The sequence below is a fragment of the Otolemur garnettii genome, unplaced genomic scaffold (genome assembly GCF_000181295.1).
Source record: "Otolemur garnettii isolate 467f Iridium unplaced genomic scaffold, OtoGar3 scaffold00051, whole genome shotgun sequence".
Lineage (NCBI taxonomy): Eukaryota > Metazoa > Chordata > Mammalia > Primates > Galagidae > Otolemur > Otolemur garnettii.
Genome location: NW_003852446.1, coordinates 8,131,453 through 8,151,707, shown reverse-complemented (window position 1 = coordinate 8,151,707; position 20,255 = coordinate 8,131,453). Strand labels below are relative to the sequence as shown.

The window sequence follows — 20,255 nt, the reverse complement described above, 5'->3', positions numbered from 1 at the left end:
TTTTTTTTTTTTTTTTTTTTTTTTTTTACTATTTCTTCTATTCTGTATTTAGGTCTCCATATCTACATAATTAGATTAGCTATATTAGCTATATTGCTATATCATCCTATGGGTAGCTGTATTATCAGAAAATTACTATTGATTTATCTCTGAATTTACTCTCTTTATGTCATTTCACTGTTCTCTTATTGAACATTGAACATGCTCTGGAATTCTATTTGTTTTTCAATAATTATTCACATGTTGAAATTTCCTTTTTGTACATGCATTATGAGAATATTTGCCTTCATTTCGTTGAATATAATTATAGGAACTTCTCTATCTTTGCATGTCTAGTAATTTTGAATTGCATCGCCACATTATTAGGGATACCACTTATAGACTAGGAAATCTGTCATGTTCCCCTGAAAGTGTTGACTTTTTTTGCTTTACGTAAGCAATAAATTTGGTTAGACTCAAATTCCAAACTATAATTTTTGTGATAGGCAGCAGCTGAAATCTGTCACTTCCTTTAGCCATAGCCACTCTGCTTATAGTCTGTCTTGTACATGTTGTAGCACAGATCAGTCAGAAATTTGTACAGAGATTACATGTAGAATTTGGACCTTATGCTCTATGGCTGTCTCCTTTTCAGGATCTTAATTTTTACTTTCTAGCTGTTGTGGTTACCTTAAACCCTAATGCATCCTTTTTTTTTTTTAAGAGATGGGGTCTCACTATGTTGCCCAGGTTAGACTCAAATTCTTAAGCTCAAACAATCCTCCTCCCTCAGCCTCCTGAGTAGCTTAGACTATAGGCATGCCTGATTACACTCAACTTCTCTGATTTAATCATCCAATAGATTGTGCCTTTTTATCTGAGTTCTTGATGCTCAGGACTTGCCTGAGACCTGTCCTCAAGTGAAAAGCTATGAAAATGAGAAACTCAGCCAGCTCCATTTCCTTGTCCTAATGAAGCTACCTAGGCCTTAAGTTTCCCTATAGGAAAGGTTTTTAATTAGATATTATTTAACAGTAAAATTAAAAAAGAAATCTCTTCAATCTCTTTAACTATATGCAAAACACTTCTAGAATTATCATTGTTCTTAGCAGTAAGTTACAGTTTGTCCATATCTCACTTTAGTTCTTTGTTAAAACAATAATTTTATGATATCAAGAGTTAAATGAATACATTCGTTATTTTTACTTTCTTATAGTGTTGAGACGGTTTCAACTCTTATTCTAATAATTCACATCACATTTCTATTATGTTATATTAAGTGGCCTAAAACTTAAACTGAATATAATATTTGTATATTGTTCCTAATGGTACCTTTAAAGCCTATAGCACTATTCTTTAATATTCATCTTATAATTTCCATAGTATATCTTTTCAAATCCATTAACCACCATCAGAAAATAAAGTGGGGGGAAAACTAACCTTTTCAACAAATAGTGCTGATATCTATAGGCAAAACAATGAAATTGGACTCTTAACTCATGCCATACACAAAATGAACCACAGACCTAAATATATAAGAGCTAATCCAATAAAACTCTAAAAACCTTATTTTCCTGATTTAAGCAGTATTGGCTTAGATATGACATCAAAAACACAACTTTCAAAAGAAAAATTGAGGTAAATTTCACATCTCAAAGTTTAAAAATTGATGGTATAATTTTTTCTGTTAAAAATTATACCATCAAGCAAGTGAAAAGGCAGTCCACATAATGGGAGAAAATATATTGTTTTATACAGGATAAAGAATTCTTATAAGTCAATAATGAAAAGATAATCCAATTAAAACAGTCAAGGCATTGAATAGACATTTATCCAAAGAAAATATATAAATGCCCATAAATCATGCAAATATGCTCAACATCATTAGTCATTAGGGAAATATAAATCAAAACCACACTGATTACCTCTTCATACCCAGTAGAATGGCCATATTCAAAAAGTCAGATGATAGCAAGTTGTTGGTGAGGATGGGGAGAAACTTGAACCATCATATATCACTGGAAAGAATGTAAAATGATGCAACTACTTTGGAAAACAGTGTCACAGTGTACCAGAGTTCCATACAGTACTGTAAGTTTCTAATGTTTTGAAAAAGCATGACAGATTTTGAAAAGCACTTACCTATTCAAGTCCTGGTTTTCTCAATAGCAGATTCAATTTCCTTCATCAGTTAGTTGGTTTTCTCAGACAGATAATGTAAAGCAAAGCTCATTCTAATTGCAGGTGTCTAGATTAACATAGACTAGTCTAGACTGACTTAAATGCAATTAGGTGGAATGACAATTGATCCCTGAGCCATGCAGTGGGTGAGGGTGCTGACCCACACACAGTCAAAAATCCACAAAGAATTTGACTCCTCAAAAATGTACTAATAGGCTATTGTTGATTAACAAAAAGCCAATTAACATATATTTTGTATGTTATATGTATTATATACCATATTCTTAAAGCAGGTTAGAGAACAGAAAATGTTATTAAGTAAATCATAAGGAAGAGACAATAAGTTTAAAGAACTATGTTGCATTTATGGATACCTCAAAGTTATATCATCTGTTTACAAGATGAATTATCTGTCTAATATGGCAAACAACCGTAGCTTCAGACCTCAGTTTAAGGTGTATAGCAAGCAACTCAACTTTTTCGTAATAATGTCATGACTTTTCTCTGCTTCTTGAGAACACTTCTGGCATCAACAGTAGCACTTCATGTGGGTTCCATGGTGTGATTCAAAAGCTTCTGATATTGCACTAAACATGATGAAAACGACATGAAAATTGTGAGAGATCACTTTTTACTGTGATCAGCAATTTACTGGAGAAACGAACTTTTAACATGGAGATAATGAATGCCTCCCGGCATTTTATGTGGCTACAACACTTGAGTTCACCTCAATAGCAACAGATAGACAGTTACAAAATTATTATAGTAGTTTGTTAGTATAGTTAATTTTATAGAGTTATGATGTAACACTGCATCTTTACATTGGTTAACATTTCTCTTCACTGTGAATGGCACCAAGTATAGTCCATGTTTGTGTGTATGAATTTTGATAAATTTTAACCTTTTATAATAGATTTGTGTGTATTTTATGGTAGTAAATGATAAAATAGATTAGCATCTATGTGTATTTTATGCATTCAATATATACCTAAACTTCACCTAATTTTTTACATTTCTAGGCTACATGGTTAGTCTTTGAGTTTTTTCAAATTGTGGCAAATCTCTCCCAAATTTACCAATACATTTATTGATAAAACTCCATGTATAAGTGGACTCCCAGAGTTCAAACCCCTGTTGTTCAAAGGTCAGGTATGTTTCATTTTGCATAATTCTCCATAGTTAAAGCTGGGAATGCAAAGTATATTTTTAAAAGGCTAGGTTTCCAACATAAACCAACCAGAACTTTCCTGTCTCTACCCCATCCTTAAGTGTCTTTCTCATAATTGCTACACAGTTCCCACTATCCCATGTATTCATGTTGTTTTGTTATTTGTTTCTGGAAGTTATTATTTTGATCAGATAAAGAAAATTGGGAGTCGGAGCAGAGGTAAAGGGAAAATTAAATCATATTGATTAACTGGAAGGAGAGTGTATGAGTTTCCTAAGGCTGCTGTAATAAAATACCACAAACTGCATCGCTTAAAACAACAGAAATTGATTCTCTCACAGTTCTAGAGGCTAAGAGTCCAATATTGAGGTTTTGGCGAGCTTATGCTCTTCCTGAAGGCTCTAGGGAAAGTCTGTTCCATGTTTCTCTCCTAGATTCTGATGGTTGCTATTATATTTGGCTTAAAGAAGCATCATCCGCATCTTGACCTACCTCTTCACATGGCATTCTGCTCTCTGTGTCTGTGTATCTTCCCTCTTATAAGGGCATTAGGCATTGGATTTATAGCCCGCCCTAATCCAGTATAAACTTTCCGTAACTAATTACATCTACAAAGGCTATTTCCAAATAAGGTCACGTTCACAGATTCCAGGTGGACATGAATTTTTAGGAGTCCCTACTCAACCTGGTCCAAACAGTAATAGATTCCATAAAGAAGGCTGGTCAGGTGTGTGTGTGAGAGGGCTATAGCACCTAGGAGTAGATCAGAAGTAAAAAGCAGGTATGTTGTCAGTGTATGTATCACTGAGTGACTTCTTTGCATCAGGCTCTGCAGTCTGGGGCAAGCAGTATTTTATTTCACACTTACAATAACCCTGTGCATTGGGTATTGTTATCTCAAGTCTACAAATGACCAAAGTGACATTTAGCAATCTGCTCAAAGTCTCACTGGTACTAAGAGGTTCAAGTTGGATTCAAATGATGCACACCTGCTTCCAACACCCGTCAAGTTAGACACTAATCTCTACTGGCTTAACAGTCTTATGGGAAAGTGATGAGGTTTCATGATTAGAAGGATAGGAGGGAAAAGATAAGTACAAGATGATGCATGTCTAAGATTGTACGATTCAGGGAATTGGTGCCACTCATAAATGTTCCAAGGATGGGATCATCACAAAAGGCACGATGTGGCCTTTTCTTTTGTTTTTGTTGAGGAAGAGAGTTAGGGTGGTCAATTGTAGTCCAGGTTAAATATACATCGATGTAAAGAATCTGAGGATTTCATTGAGGTTGATAAATTCGTGGTCTACATTATTCCTCCGTTCATACAGCATCGTTTTGCATTGGCAGGTGACTAGGTACTTTTCATCTGGTTCAGAACCCACACTGAGCCATGAAGCCACCTGCCTCAAATGCTCCATACCACTGCAAAATCTCTTCTCACTCACACAATGTTGTATTTGTTTTGCTTTTTTCAAATTTATTTTAAAATGCATTAATCATAAAAGGATGAGAAAAGTTTGTGTTTGCTTTTTGTAATGAAATATGTGCAGCTGGATCTAGCTCCAGCCATTTGTTCATATCTAATCAGTAGCCACTGTCCCCAATTTAGCTTTGTCTCAGTCCATGCTGTGTTCTCTACAGTCTTTTAACTGATTGCATGCCTAGATGAGTCACTCTTTGGGTGACTCTTTTTTATTAAGGCTATTTGTAAAAATCAACAACCACTGCAGAATGAGAGTACTGGATTGGTTTGTTACATTTAAAAAACTTATTTCTGAGATTAGATCTGGTGATGCTAGCAAGAATATGCTAATGAAAATATTGCACAAAAATTTTCATCTTGCTTAAAACAAAAATAAGCTATAAGGTATCTTTAATAACTATGAACGTATAGACAATGAGTTTTTTTAATGCTTGCAAATATATTTAACTTTGGTGGTACTTACATTTTGCAGAATAAAATAGGCTTAATGTCTATTATTAGAGCATATTAAAAGTAGCATTTGACAAAGTAAAATTGCTTGCAATTCAGAATATTCTATTAAGAGCAATTCCCTTACCAGAAAAAAAGCCAGGAATATTAATTTCTATATCAAATACACTTCAAATATTTAATGACCACTTTATTTAATATTCCTTATTAGAATATATATTTCAAGAATTGGTTTGGGGGTCATAAGTAAGCATTAGCAAAATCTAGGGTATTTATTCATATTCTATTCTTTTGAAAGAAGTAGATGCAGGAAAAAAATCTATTTTTTGTAGATGTGATGAGAAGGTTTATTCCTGTCCTCCATGATCTCTGCTCTTTTTCATATTTTTTTACTTGATGCCTTCTTTTTCTTTTCAATGAGCTACTAGAGAAAAGATACTGATAGTTAGTTTCCAGTTGTGAGTTTAGAAGCAATTTACAGTGCCTAGGAACCATATCAAATAAGTATGTTGTCTCTAAAATGAGGGGATTAAATCTGGTTTTAATTCCTCCTCATCGAAAATAAGGTTTCATTGAACCAGATGTATACCAGTTACATAATCAGCTAAAAATGATGTGGCATCCTCGTTTATATATTCTTGAATTGTCTTGTTCAAATTTGTGAATTTATTACAAAACATAATTGTTTCTTATTTCTTGCCAGTACCTGAGAAAATACTGACATTCAAATCAAATATATAATCTTAAGAATGCTGACATTTAGAAATATGTTTCTAGACTTAGGAGAATATCATTGACCAGGAGACTGTATTATGGTTGCCTATACAAATTGGTATGAGGGAAAATACAGTTAGGAATAGTTTATAATTTCAATGTAAAGCTAAAATATTCATTATTATGACAAGTTTATTTTCATTTTCTAGAATTCTATTTAATTAGTCTAAGGGTTGCAGACATAATAAATAATATTATGTTAATAAGGGAATAGCTTCCAATTATGTAACTTATGGGCAGAAATTTTCTTCCACTAGAATTTTTTTTAAAAGACCCATCATGTATTTCATGACTGGAAACCCTTTCCCTCTGAACTTCCTCGAGCCACTCTCCTCCTTACTCTGCCTGGTGATAGGAGCAGGGAGGTGAGTTTTACTTCTTCAGCCAGGTTTAGCCTGTATTACTCCAGGAAACAAATTCTCATTGATTCATTCATAAAGCTTTTTTTTTTTTTTTGCACTTTTTGGCCGGGGGCTGGGTTTGAACCTGCCACCTCTGGTATATGGGGCTGGTGCCCTACTCCTACTCCATAGGTACTGCCCCATTTATAACGCATTTTATTCAAAAGATCCTGTGATAGGTACTAGATATGCCATGATGAATATTGGAGAGTCCCTCCCTCTATGTGTTACAGATACAGGGAATAAATGAAGATGATAATTATAATAATGGAATGGGCACTATTTAGAGAGTCTGAGTAAGGCCCCAAATCAGAAACGTATAACTCAGTAGGGGAGAGCTTAAGTTCTGAAGCCAAGACATATACAGATTTGAATCTTATTTCTATTATTAACTTGCTATGTGACCATGACCAAGGCACAGAATCTCCTTGAGCTTCCATTACCTTATCTCCAAAATGCGGATACTACAATACTAAATGTGTCATGTGATTGTTTTGAGAACTGAATAAACAGATGTTCAGATAGTATTTGGGACCATGTCTAATGTATGGTAAGTGCTCGAAAATAGTAGTAGCTACTTTTATTGCTATTGTTTTTACCAACTATCTCAAGATAATCTTCTATACTTCCAACAGTGCCACTACAATTAACTCCCTCAATCACTGCCCTTCCCAGTCCAACCCTGGAAGAACTAGACATTGTAGCTAACCCCACCAACACCACACTGTCTGCTCAATGAGAAACAACTTTACTTAATAGCACATGTGTGATGCAGACTAGGATCCAATAGTTATTTTCTAATCTGGTTACTAGCAATTGTTTTTCAGTGTTCCCAGGAAGGAAAGTATATATACACCAACAACTGCCTATAGGTCAGAGCTAGCAAAACTCTTTTGCACTGAGCCAGATAGTAAATATTTTAGACTTTGAGGGCAGTAAGGTCTGTGCCACAACTACTTAGCTCTGTTCTTATAGTGACAAAGCAGTCACAGACAATATGTAATCAAATGGGTGTGGCTATTTATTTTTATCTCCACTAAAATTGTATTTATAGAAAAATCCCCTTAGGCTGTAATTTGCCAATACTTGTTAGAGAGCATATACATGGGTCACTACAAAAGTTCTGAGACAGGACAGCTCCTGTGGCTCAAAGGAGTAGGGTGCTGGCCCCATATGCCGGACGTGGTGGGTTCAAACCCAGCCCTGGCCAAAAACTGAAAAAAAAAAAAAGTTCTGAGACAGACTGTGTTATGGTCCATCATTTCCCTTGCAAGAAACACAATCTACAACATCCTTTCTGATTCACCCATTAAAGTTTCAACTTGCTCAGCTTATTGGTGTTGCTGGGAGGGCTCATTTGTTTCCAACTGAGCAGATTTTTATGTTTCTTGATGTTTGCGTAACTCCAAACTTTCATAATGACCTACATTCATGTGCACATGCACACACAGTTGGGTGTCAATGGAATATGTTTCTGAACAAGTAAGTAAAGGATGAGAAAGGTATGTTAAGTAGCTCAACAAAGTATATCTTGATAAATTATATATAGAAAGAAGGACGGGGGAGAGCGTTATCTTTGCATGGATTAAAGAACTCTGTAATAGGTCAAGTTAATTTAAAATAGTTTAATTTTCAAAAATAATGGGAGAAGATGAAAATATGTGACTTCTTTATGATAACGTTGCTAGGGAAAGCTATTGAAATTCTACGTATGTGTGCCTAGAGAGAAGGAAAGAGAAATATTGAAAAGAGAAAGAGAGATAGAGAGTGAGTCTTAGCGTAGCATATTAAGACCCTGGCAGAGCATTTGATTTTGTTCTAAATTTTCGGGCGGTTAAAGTAAAAAGCAAAACACAGTAGCATAGATCATGTGTCAAAAGAAACCTACCCTTTCTTCATGAGGGGCAAACCTTTTTCCTGGTACTGCAAGAACTATAATATGAGTGCTTATCCAAGGACTGTTGAACAACACAATAAATCATGTTTCCAGTAATGTATTTAGAAAAAGAGCTCAATGTTCTTTATTTTACCATTTCATATGTGGATATTTGACAAAAATCGAAGACACAGCTTTAAAACATTATCGAAAAGATGGCTTTTGGTAGAAATTTGATTTGGAATTATTTCTACCCGATACTCTACAAATAAGAAAGATTTCAAAGGATGCACCCATGGTGTGTTCGTCCTTGGTCCTCGCTATGTTCAAATCGCTCAGGGATCACTGACTTCTTAGTCAATGATTAAAAACCATGTATTATCTCAGACCTCTCAACAACCCTGGGCAAGCATTATAATCACCAGTTTATAAATAAAGAAATTACAGTAATGAGAAATGAAGTATGACAGCTCCAGGTAACAGAATCAAGGCTGTAGGTCACACTCTACACAGATACGTGGCATCTTCTGAGACTAATCACTCTGGTCCAAGATTTCTAAGCTTAGTTTTTGAAATAGAGTAAACCTTTCTTAAAATGTGGCAGGGAAACTCTATATATAAGGGAAATACAAAGCTATTCTGGTTATATATGACTGGGATGGGTCCAGACATCAACTTGTTTGACATCCCACCTCACCTCAACAATCTTTCAGAATGGTCCTCACAGCAGCAATGTCCATAAAGGTCCTTAGTGCTGAGTTTAAAAACCACTGGTCTGTATCAGCGGAGATGTAAAGACCTCCACTTAGGAGATAAATATGCATAATTTTTAAAAAGTTTTTTGTGGTACCTAAGGCATTAATGACTCTGCCTTTTACAATAAGACCTATGGTGCATAATGCAAGGGTACATGTCGGATCTATTAGTATGGAGTATAAATGTCTTAACACAATAATTAAGTAAACGAGATGAGGTATATATTAACCAGTGTCATGTAAGCATTCCTAATTCTATATGAAATCAGCACATTGTACCCCACAAATGCATTAATGTATACATGATCTATGTGTTTATGATTTAATAAAAAAATTTTTTAAAAGACCCTAAAAGATTAGAATACATAGTCTTAGTCTATAAATATGCCTGATGACTATGATTGAGACTGTTGAAATTTTTATTTGAGAAATAAAAAAATCTCCATTAGAAAAATGCTATTTTTATCTAGAAAATTTTTAGCAACTGGAAGGATTTTAGCTATAGTAAAAAGGCCATGTATATATGTATACACACACACACACACACACACACGCACACAATTATTTGGCACAACCAAAATACCTTCTTTAAGCTGATTAATTATTTGCCTTAACTGCAACTTGGCTATCCTGAGGACGTGGATCCCCTAAATCAGGGTTTTTTCAACCTTTTTATAATCTCATGGCACACCTGAACCTATAGTTAAACTTCTGTGGCACACTGAAATTATGTTGATCAAAAAACAACAACAACAAAAAGCAACAAAATGAATATACTTACTGTGCTTTGAACTTCTTTCAAAAATAATTTAAGTAATGATCTTTAAAGTTTTTGACAGCATACCTAAGACCCTCTCACGGTGGCACAGCATACTGTTTTCCTCTGATATATTAGGATAGATGTCTCCCCTTTCTTTCCATTTATAATTCTAGGCCTTGATGCTCCTACTCTTTGTATAAAACAATATTATTTCTTTGAGACAAGCAGACCATCTGGCCTTCTCTATTTTCTTGTTATTCCTTTGTGTCTCTCAGCCACTCCTTTCATTCACCGAAGATCTTGTCACTTGGTTCATATTCTTCCTTCACACTCCAACTGCTGTTACATTTGTGGCAATTTCAACACCCGGGTTGCCAGAAATTCTCCCTGAGTTCTTTGACCCATGCCCAACCCCACTGACGTATTTTTCCACTCCACATCTGCTTGAATCAAGTCCTCAAAACTCCATTAACTCAAAACATTCCCCTCCCATAGCCTTCTTTTCTTCCAGGCTCTTGGTTTTAAACTTACACTAGGACAACTATTACCTCCGATCCCTTCTTCCTGTCCATGTTTCTTTATCGAACATTCCCCTTGTCATCACTTTCCCCTGGGCCAGCCTAATCCCATTGGTCCTGCTTTCGATGCACTTCCTTGAAAATTCCCTCCAGTTCCTGGTCCCATCTCCCTCTATGGTATTCCCCTTGAAAAGCCACTAACCTATTTAAACCGAATATTTGCCCGGCCACTTAATTTTGCAAGAGAGGACCGCAAAACCAGGCAGATTTCCTTCACTTTATCTTCCTTAGCTCCAATTTATGAAATAGAGTCTTAGCGGTGCTCAGTCACTTGCGTATTCAAGTCTCCTAATAGTTACCCCTTCTTTTCTCTCTCTGGACTGCTTTGCTTGGATTCTTCCTCTTTACTCTCAGCTTATTTTTCTCACCTCACACTTTCTTGAGAAAAATAATAATCAAATAGGAATTTCCTCCTCTCCCTACTGCCAAATTGTGGACCTACTGCATCTCGTCTCCCCCCATTATGTCTGACAGCCAATACCTCTGCCTGTGCTTTTGGTTTCATCTACTAGAAAACCAACTCCAGGAGGAAATATATTGTCTCTTCTGTGTTTACCATAAATATGCCTCATACTAGAGGGAAAATTGTGCCTTGCTCTTTAGCGTAGATTCTGCTTTCTGCTTGAGAGACCTAAAGAATCATGAGACTGGCCTGTGAGTTGTGTATGCGCAAGAGGGTAGAAAACTGGCCGCTAAGAGAGAATGTATATGTGAGGCGTGACAATACCAGGTCGAATGGTTATGGTAAAGATGCTCTAGATTCCCAAGGTCTCTTGATGCTAGAGGCAGGGGGCTTGCTGAAGGTCTGCAGTTTTACAAAAACAAGTTGAAGACTTGACTGACTCTTTCCATATTCCCCCCCCCTTTTAGTGCTGATGTCTGATAAGTAACTTTTAACTACTTTTTCTTGCTTTATGATAATAAATCCGGACCTGAAGTTTGCTCGGGAGGACTCCCTGAGAGCTCCTCAGTTCCCTCAATTAGACTCTGTGTCAAGCCTCTTTATTCCTCACACCAAAAGCCCTACATCATACTTTATAAATGTTTGATGTATATTATTATATATTTGTACATGTGTGTGAAAGAGAAAGACATAAACAAGAGAGCAACTATGTGCTCTTTCTCCGACTTATGTCAGAAAATTTAACAACCACAATTGTTTTCCATTGCCCTCTGATATTTTAACTAAATTTCTCCTGAAAGATCGTAACATTCCAAGTTGCCATGATTCCTTTTCCTTTGGGGGAAAGTGCTAGGCTGCCAGGTTATCATGCAGTAAAGATAGAGAAATTATCCCTAGTCTTCTATGGAAATCAAAAGTGCTGAATATAACATCCCGTGCAGAGTAAGAATAATAAGCCTATAATGTACTCACTGAGCTCTGAAATTGCATTCATTTGGAGCATTAATTTTCCAGAATTATTTCATTTGGCTCTAACATTAATAAAAGTGCATTACCTGTTTTAATAGTTTGGAAGGAAAGAAAAATTAGTCTAGTTTCTAATCTGCACATGGAGTGCATGAACACTGCAGAGCGTATAAGTGAATCTTGTGATGATTAAGTGCTTCTTTATATGCAATTCATATAGAAAAGACAATCTGAAGTGACCATATTTTCTTTAAATATCCACACTGTGCCTTAAGAGTATGTTATGACTTTTAGTCTTGAATTGGACCTGCTTCAGTGACCTCTTCTGTTTCCAGAATCCTGAGGTCAACAAGAAAACCCCAAAACAAAGCAGCTGAAGGTAGATTAAAAAGACACAGAAGAAAGGCAGCTTCCATGAAATAAGAAAGGGTCTAGGGAAGAGGCAAGGGATAGACCTTGGTGATTCCAAAAGGCCAGCAGGTAAAAATGAAGCTGGAATAGGGGAAGATCAGTGTTCATTTCAATCAGACTAGTCTCACATTTCTCAAAAGTAGGAGAGGTAGAGAACTATTTGCTTTGCAAAGGGCTTCCCATTAGCCTGCATCCTAAATTAACGGAGAGGCTATAATGATGTCAAGAAATTAAGTAATTAAATAAAATGTGATTTGATAATTTAGAAAGGAAGGCAAATTTTTACTATGAAAAAACCCTAATGGGCAGTTCTTATTAGTTCGGAAATCTGATCTCAGCCTAGTCAGTCATGAAATATTTCCTTGATTTTTCTAATGAAACTCCTACTGTAATTATTTTTTTCCCTACCAAAAAAAAATCATGAATATTATTTAATATACTTAATTGTATTTCTTATTCATTTAAGCCTCATTAACATTATCAAACCCGAGATGTACTTTCTTTAAGTAAAAGAAAAAGAAAACTATATAGTATTTAGGACAGAACTTCCTCTGAACTGTCCCTGTCAATTTTTTTTGATAGTCTCAAACATACTTCCATTTCTCCGCATAGGAGTGGGTCTTGAAGATATTCAATGTTCTATAATTAGCCTCAACTGCTAGCACTATTTAGTTAGCATATGCATTTCTCCTTTCAGGGAAGGAAGTTCACAACTTTTCATCAAATTCCGAAAGGGGCCCATGATGTGAAACAGATTAAGGACTATTTATTACTTTATAAAGTCTCTGAAGACTCTCCACAACAACACGTCAACCACAGTTGTCTTCACCATACCCATTTTCCCTGTGCTTCTTGTCTAGTCCACAGTTCTCCCGTAACCACTGTTAGATTTCCTTTTTTCCAAGTGTTTTTTAGTCTTGCTTTATTTTAAGGTTTATGCTACTATTAACAGCTTAAAATGTCATTCATGCTGTTTTAAATAAGTCATCACTGTGTTAAAGAATCAAACGCTTGCATCATATGTCAAGTAGTAGTCTTAGAGGGGAAGATTTTATAGGTAGAAACCTATTGTGTCTACCATTGAGGGAAGACTTTTATTTTTTAAATGAAACATCCTTATTTTTAATTAAAATTCTGATAAACACTCTTTATCCAGTAATCTGTTAGGTCCAAATATAATGTGAATTCCTGGAATAAGGTCACTCGTGAGAAATAAAACAAAATTCAAGAGTACTTTAATTTCCTTATGTGTACAGGCCAGTTTTAATGTTAAATCTTCATTCTCCCTTAAAGAATAAGGAACTCTCTTGATTTTTTTCCCAAGGACCCTTAATTGTTTCCTCCTTTCTCCTTTAATAATTACATCCCAACATATGATCTAAATTAAATATTAACAAAATTATAACCATATAAAAGTTTTCCTTTTCTAAATCATAAATAACTGGTTCTTTTAATATTCTTTTATGAAATGCCTTCTATGTGAAAAATTATAAGTTCCAGTGAGATAATTTATGTTAATGCTGTATAACCTGGTAATACTATTTGATATAAAAATTAAATTGAGAAAAGAAGAAATCGTATTTAACAGATACTGTGGGTGCCTCATCCAGATGATGCCCTTTTCTAGGCCTGGCTAACCACCTCCTAGTTGCTGTGGTTTGGGCTGCTACAAGTTCATATCCTCTTTTCCAGAGGATTGCCCCCATCCAGGAATGTCTGAAAAGTTCTGCCTCCATTTTCCAAAGGGATCCTTGACCAGCTTCCCATGAATATGGAGGTATAAAAGCCCAGGAGTCTTGCTTCAAGGTGAGAAAAACTTAGTGGTACAGTTTATGCTCCCGATCTCCCTGTAGGATCAGGCTGAAGATAGACTGTTTCTGAAATCATGTTTTTGCTTAGCTCTTTCCCCTGCCCAATCTTGCTTTACTGTTTTCTCCTGAGGACACTCCCTGAGGAAATCATTTGCAAAAGAATCCTCATTTCAAGCTCTGCTTTCAGGGGACCTGACTGAAGGTAGACTCGAAGTGCTGCTTTAGGATCTGTTCTTTTATAAACTACTTTTCAAAAATTATATAATGATTATAGAATCACCAAGCTGTAGAGCTGCAAAAGACCTTGGCATTTACCATCTTTGCCTCTTACATATGGGTAATGAGGCCCACAAAGTAACTTAAAGTAAGACCAAAAAGATATTAAATCATTTGGGACAGGACATAAACACAGGTCTTCTGATTTCCAGTACTGTGGTCTTCAAATAGTTATTGCAGTTAAAAATATTACTCTCTTTATGAATCTACAAACGAAGAAAATTGCTTTTCATATAAATATAAATAAGTTTATCACATGTTTATTCAGCAAAGGATTATGAAACAATGTCTAACCATTCACACTGCAGAGTTTAATGATACTCTGGAAAACCCATCTCAATTACTCAGCCTCAGAGTTTTAAAATATTTTCTAATAACACCTTGACATTCTCAGACTGATGATCGATCTCCTACATATTGGGAAGATACTGAGTTCTGTAGAAATGTAATTATCAGGCAAAACATGCCTAATTAAACGTACACAATGTTCAGAATTTGTTCTTTCTCTATGATCTGTTTTTAAACCACTTCAGGAAAACCTGAAATGTTGCCAGTGTTGATACCTATTAGTGTCACAGTTGTTTATTAAATAAGAGAAGTGTGTGAGATAAAATGAACAAAAGCAAGATATTCGGCCTTGTTGGGTACAGATGCTGAAGGAAAGGCTTTTTATCTCCAAGTCAAAGTTAACTCAGCAACCCTTGAAATAGAGTTAGGCTGCATCTTATCATTCTAAGTGTTAGAGAAGGTCTTGGTAATGCAATCTGTTATGGCCAGCTGATAGTTAAAGGCTAAATTGCTGCTCCTGCCATTCTATAAATGTTAGTGCATGACTGGGACCTTATGATGCTGCAGAGGCCTCTCCTAAACTGGCAGGCAAAGTGGCTTTAGCTGCTGAAGCCTAGAGAAGCCAACAAACTCTCTAAATAGGCTTGCCAGCAGGGGGAGCTCTTAAAAGTCAGCTGGGCAAACTACAGCCACCAAGGAAATACTTGTTAAACTCAGAAAATTGTCAATGGGAAAGGGAATGGAGGGAGGAGAATTTCAGGCAAAGCATGAATTTATGAAGAGCAAGAAGAGCAAGTCAAAGTGAGCTTGTGAATGCTAAAGAGGAGTCCTTACTCACAGAGCAGTGGTAGAGAATCACAAAGCCAACCTGCGCATTCCCAGGATGCCCGGAACTCTGATTAAAGCGTAGCTCTTTGAGGCGAATAGGATATAACGAGGAGGCAATTGAAACTTTAAAGTTGCTGAAGCTTATAATCTCTCTTCAATTAAAATTCCAATATCATTGCATATTCCATATATGGGAATTTTCCTTTAGTATCTGTACCTAGCCAAATCAAAGACCTGGTTTCTCGTTTTCTTTGTCTGGTTGCAATAACGAACTCTGAAGTTCATAGTATCAGAGGCTGATGATAACACTTTAGGTTTCTGTGAACTGGGTAGAGAAAGCAACACAGCAAAAATGCAAATTCTAAAGGTCTTATTATAGTACAGAAGAATGATTATCTAGACAACATTTTAAAACTTCTGAGTCTAATGGAATGAGGTTTTAAGGAAGATGGATATCAAAAATTAACAAGACTGCGTCAGGACTGATCTACATTCTGGGAAAATACTGAATCCTGTAGAAATTTAGTTATTAAGCAAAGGCTAGCTATATTGCTATTGCTAAGTTCTTTATTTTTTGTTTTTGCAGTTTGCTAATTCACTGCTACATTGAGACTGAGCTCAAACCCAGATTGATCCAAGGTACACCATTTGTAAACCAATAATACGTTTTCACCTTGTTATAAAAGGTGATAATCTACAGTGCCATGATGAGCTAGTGCTTAGTTGTTGCAAATATAAAGTGGATCATCCTTTGAACTCCTTTCCTCCTGACAAAGTATAACGAGTATCCTACAGAATTGATTCTGACCTGAAGTCCCATGATTCCTCTACCCCAACTCTTCTGAAAGAATAGATGATAGTGAGTTTAGGCAAGTATTTAGATAGATGAAAGATTTCTTTTAGGGGTCCCTCTTATGTCTTGCAATCGTTCAGCTCTCTCTTGCTTCTCACTTCCTAGATCTGAACATGTTAATTGACCAGAAAAGAGCGAGGTAGAGATCTAGCTTAAGATAAAGGATAGATGTATTCTGATATTTTCCTTTTAGATCTTTAAACATTTAGATATAAGGTCTTCTCTCATATTAATTCATATGAGAGTGGCAAAAGTCATCTAACTGGAGGTTGCTCATGGGTTGTTCATTCATTCAAGAAAATTGTGTCAAACACTTTGTAAGTGTAAGGCACTGTGTTAGGAACTAGAGTTGTAGAGGTAAATGAGGATAGCTCTTTTTCTCACTGAGCTTATAGTCTAGCATCCTTACTAATTCAGTATCTAACATAGTTAATTACCACAGCAAACTCATGCTGAATGGGGAAAAATTGAAAGCATTTCCCCATAGAACTAGAACCAGAAAAAGGTGACTACTTTTAACCCTTCTGTTCAACCTTGTGCTAAAGGTCCTGGGTGGAAGAATCAGGCAAGAGAAGGAAATCAAGGACCTACAAGTAGGGAAAGAAGCAGTCAAACTATTGCTTTTTGTGAAGATTTAATCTTATACCTAGAAAACCCCAAAAATTTTACCAAGAGACTTTTGGAATTGATTGATCAATTCAGCACAGTCTCAGGCTACAAAGTCAATGTACACAAATCAGTATCTTTCATATACACTTAAAATAGTCAAGCTCAGAAGCAAATCAAAGACTCAACACCTTTCATAATAGCAAAAAAGAAAATAAAACACCTGGAAATGCATTTAACCAAAAAGGTGAAAGACCTCCACAGGGAGAACTACAAAACACTGAGAAATTGTAGATGATGTTAAAAAAAAAAAAAGTGGAAAAGCACATCGTGCTCACGGATCAGCAGAATCAACATTTTAAAAATGTCTATATGCCCCCAAATGATTTAGAGACACAATGCAATCCCCATTAAAATACCAACATTTTTCATAGAGCTAGAAAAAAATAATTCTATGCTTTGTATGGAACCAGAAAAGACCCTGAATAAACAAATCAATCTTTAGCAAAAAGAACAAATCAGGAGGCATCACTTTACCAGACATCAAGATAGACTCCAGTGGTATAGCAAGTAAAACTATATGGTACCAACACAAGGACAGAGACACAGATCAATGGATCAGAACAGAGAATCCATATATAAAACCATCCTCATATTGCCATCTGATCTTTGACAAAGCAGACAAAAACATATTTTGGGGAAAAGAATCCCTATTTAATAAATGGTGCTGGGATAATTCTACAGCCACACAGAAGCCTGGAACAAGATCCACACCTCTCGCCATTCACAAAGATCAATTCCTGATGGACAACAGACTTAAAATTTAAGGCATAAAACTGTAAGAATTCTAGAAGAAGAGATTAGACAAACTCTTTAATTTGGGGGGAAGGTCAAAGATCACTGGGCTTTTTATTGCAGTTGAAACAGACTTGGATGGGGTAGTCCCAGCCATGAGAGGGGACAGCCCAGCAGTCATGGGAGCATTTGTCACGGAAGCCCTGTCCATAGGCCTGGCAGTGGTGTTTGAGAGCTTGATTCTGAACTCCTTCTGGCAGGGGTAGAAATGCAGGATCTCGTGGGCAGGCACCCAAGATACCAGCTGGCCGCATCCTTTACCAGACTTACTGGTATGTCAATGGCTGTCACCACAGCTCTCAGAGTGTTCTGCACAGCCTCGCCCACCTGAGCAATCACTGTTCCACCTTCATCATTGGCCTGTGCCTCGTAACATCTAACTGGACATTCCTGGCTTCCTAGCAGTTGTCACACACCCACACAGGCACAGGGCCCCAGCCCCACTCAGGCACTGGCTGTGTCTTGGGTGAACAGCTGTCACAGAAGCCCTCCCTGCAGGCCCAGCAATGATGCTTAGTATAGTTATCTTTAAAGGATGTCGTACTTTTGTCGCAGCTCGGGATGTGGGAGTTGGGACTCCAGTAGGCAGGGCCAATCTGGTCTATCAGCCAGGAATTCATAGCCTTGGTGGGCCCAAGGCTAAGTTCGGACACTGAGCCATGAAATTCATCCCATCCAGCAGGCACTGTGCGGCATTGTTGTTGTTTTCCAGAAATCCATCAGTTCCAGGCTGCATGGGCATGATCTCTGTGGCACCACTGTATCCACAGGATGTTAATTCCCAAACCGCTACTGCCAACTCTGATAGACCACACCACAGTTGGGACATTCGATCACATAGCTAGACCAAGCATATTTTGCGAGATCCATCCAGGGAGAGTCGGTGGAAGCAGATGTTTTGGGCACTACCTTGCCTCTCTCGTAGCAGGCCTTGCAGGTATAGACTTCATTGTCATACTGGTGGGAGTATCTGCAGCAGCTCTTAGCTTCATGAGCTTCCCATGATTCATGCTGTTCTTATATCCAACCCCACATCTGAGGCATAGGGAGGAGCAGGTGAAGTACTCATCTGGAAAAAAGGAGCTGTGTGCCATCTGGTCATCAGGGGTCTCACCGCTGAAGCGGTCACTCAAGGCCTTCAAGGCTTTGAAGATGACCCCTGGGTACTGGGGAGAACAGGTGGTATTGTCCTCCAGTAGCTGCTCCAAAGTGTGCTGCAGCCCAGCAAAGTCTGTGGGAGGGTTATAAGTCCTCGTTCCTTTGTAGTGAATGTAACTAAAGGTTTCAGGGAAGCAGTCCAGATTCTGGAACTGGTCCTGGATGAGCTTCTCTGGCACCTCAGAGGGGTGATCAAGAGCCCAGTAGTTGTGTGTGTACAGTCTCATGGAAAATGATAACTGCAGGGCTCAGGGTGGATAAAGGGACATCTAGGCCACAGCAGGCAGTGGTAGCCTTGAGTTCCTTGGTAAAGTGCTTCAGATAAGCTTCTGAGGCATCCCCAAGGAATTTGAAAGGTCATTATGCAGCTGGTCTGCATGAGTTCAGTAGATAACTAGGACCTTAAGTAGCAGAAGTGTTCTCTGGTTTAGATTCACAGTAGCCACCACGAGCCCTTCTGGGTCTATCACTGCTACTTCATGGACTGGGTCATAGGCTGCCCACACTCCCACAGCACATGAGTCCTGGAAAGTGTGATTGAGAGTATGAAACTTTTCATCACCAGTATTTCCAAAAATGGAAACAGGTTTGCAGTCCAATTTTCTAATAAAGTCCTCTTCATTCCTTACCTGAATTTCTTCATTTTCATCTAGCAGGAGGAAACTCACAACCTTCTCAGTCATCATCTTCTTCTTGGTCTCCTCATCCATATCTTCTGCTTCCAGTGACTCCTGGATGTTACTGACATGGTACACAGTAACAGGATGTCTCCTTTTGTTACCCCCAGAATGAGTCCTCTGCTGGCACTCTAGGCACTACTTGATTTTGCAGGTCTGACACCTCACAACTGCCCTCTGCCTAACACTTGGCAAATACCCATTGGGACCCTTGCATAAGTCACAGTAAGGAACGTGGCCAGGTTTGAGTCTTAATCACTTGTAGTTTCACAGGCACTTGCTGATGGAGTTCCTTTCCACAACAGAGACAGTGCGGACTGCAGCACTCACTGCACTCAAAGACAGCTTCGTCATTCCCAGTGCAAGCATAAATTTGCGGGCACATCAGCCCTGGATTCAGGCCTTTTTCTGCTGGGGAAGTCAGGGCACTCATACTCAGATTGATAAGGAAACACACCCATCATGTGACCGTCACTGAGCTTGCCCCAAGAGTGAAGACAAAGGCTTGGGGTCTGAAGACTGCACAGAACTTCCACAGAGTTCTGAACACTTTAAAAAAGAAAACCTTCAATGTCCTGTTATAATTTACACGGTAACAAATGGTTGGATTTTTAATTTTCTGCCTCCAAGACTCTTGTATCAGCAGCAACATTGATTTGGTTTGAGGATTTCATCTTCCATAAAGTGCAGGCAAATTTGTGGTCAAAATTAACTT

At 37.3% G+C, this 20,255-nt stretch overlaps 1 pseudogene; it reads right to left on the bottom strand.

Annotated features, from left to right (window-relative positions):
• Window positions 1-17,740: 17,740 nt before the first annotated feature.
• On the bottom strand, window positions 17,741-19,973 carry LOC100956815 (annotated as a pseudogene).
• Between the last annotated feature and the right edge of the window lie 282 nt (window positions 19,974-20,255).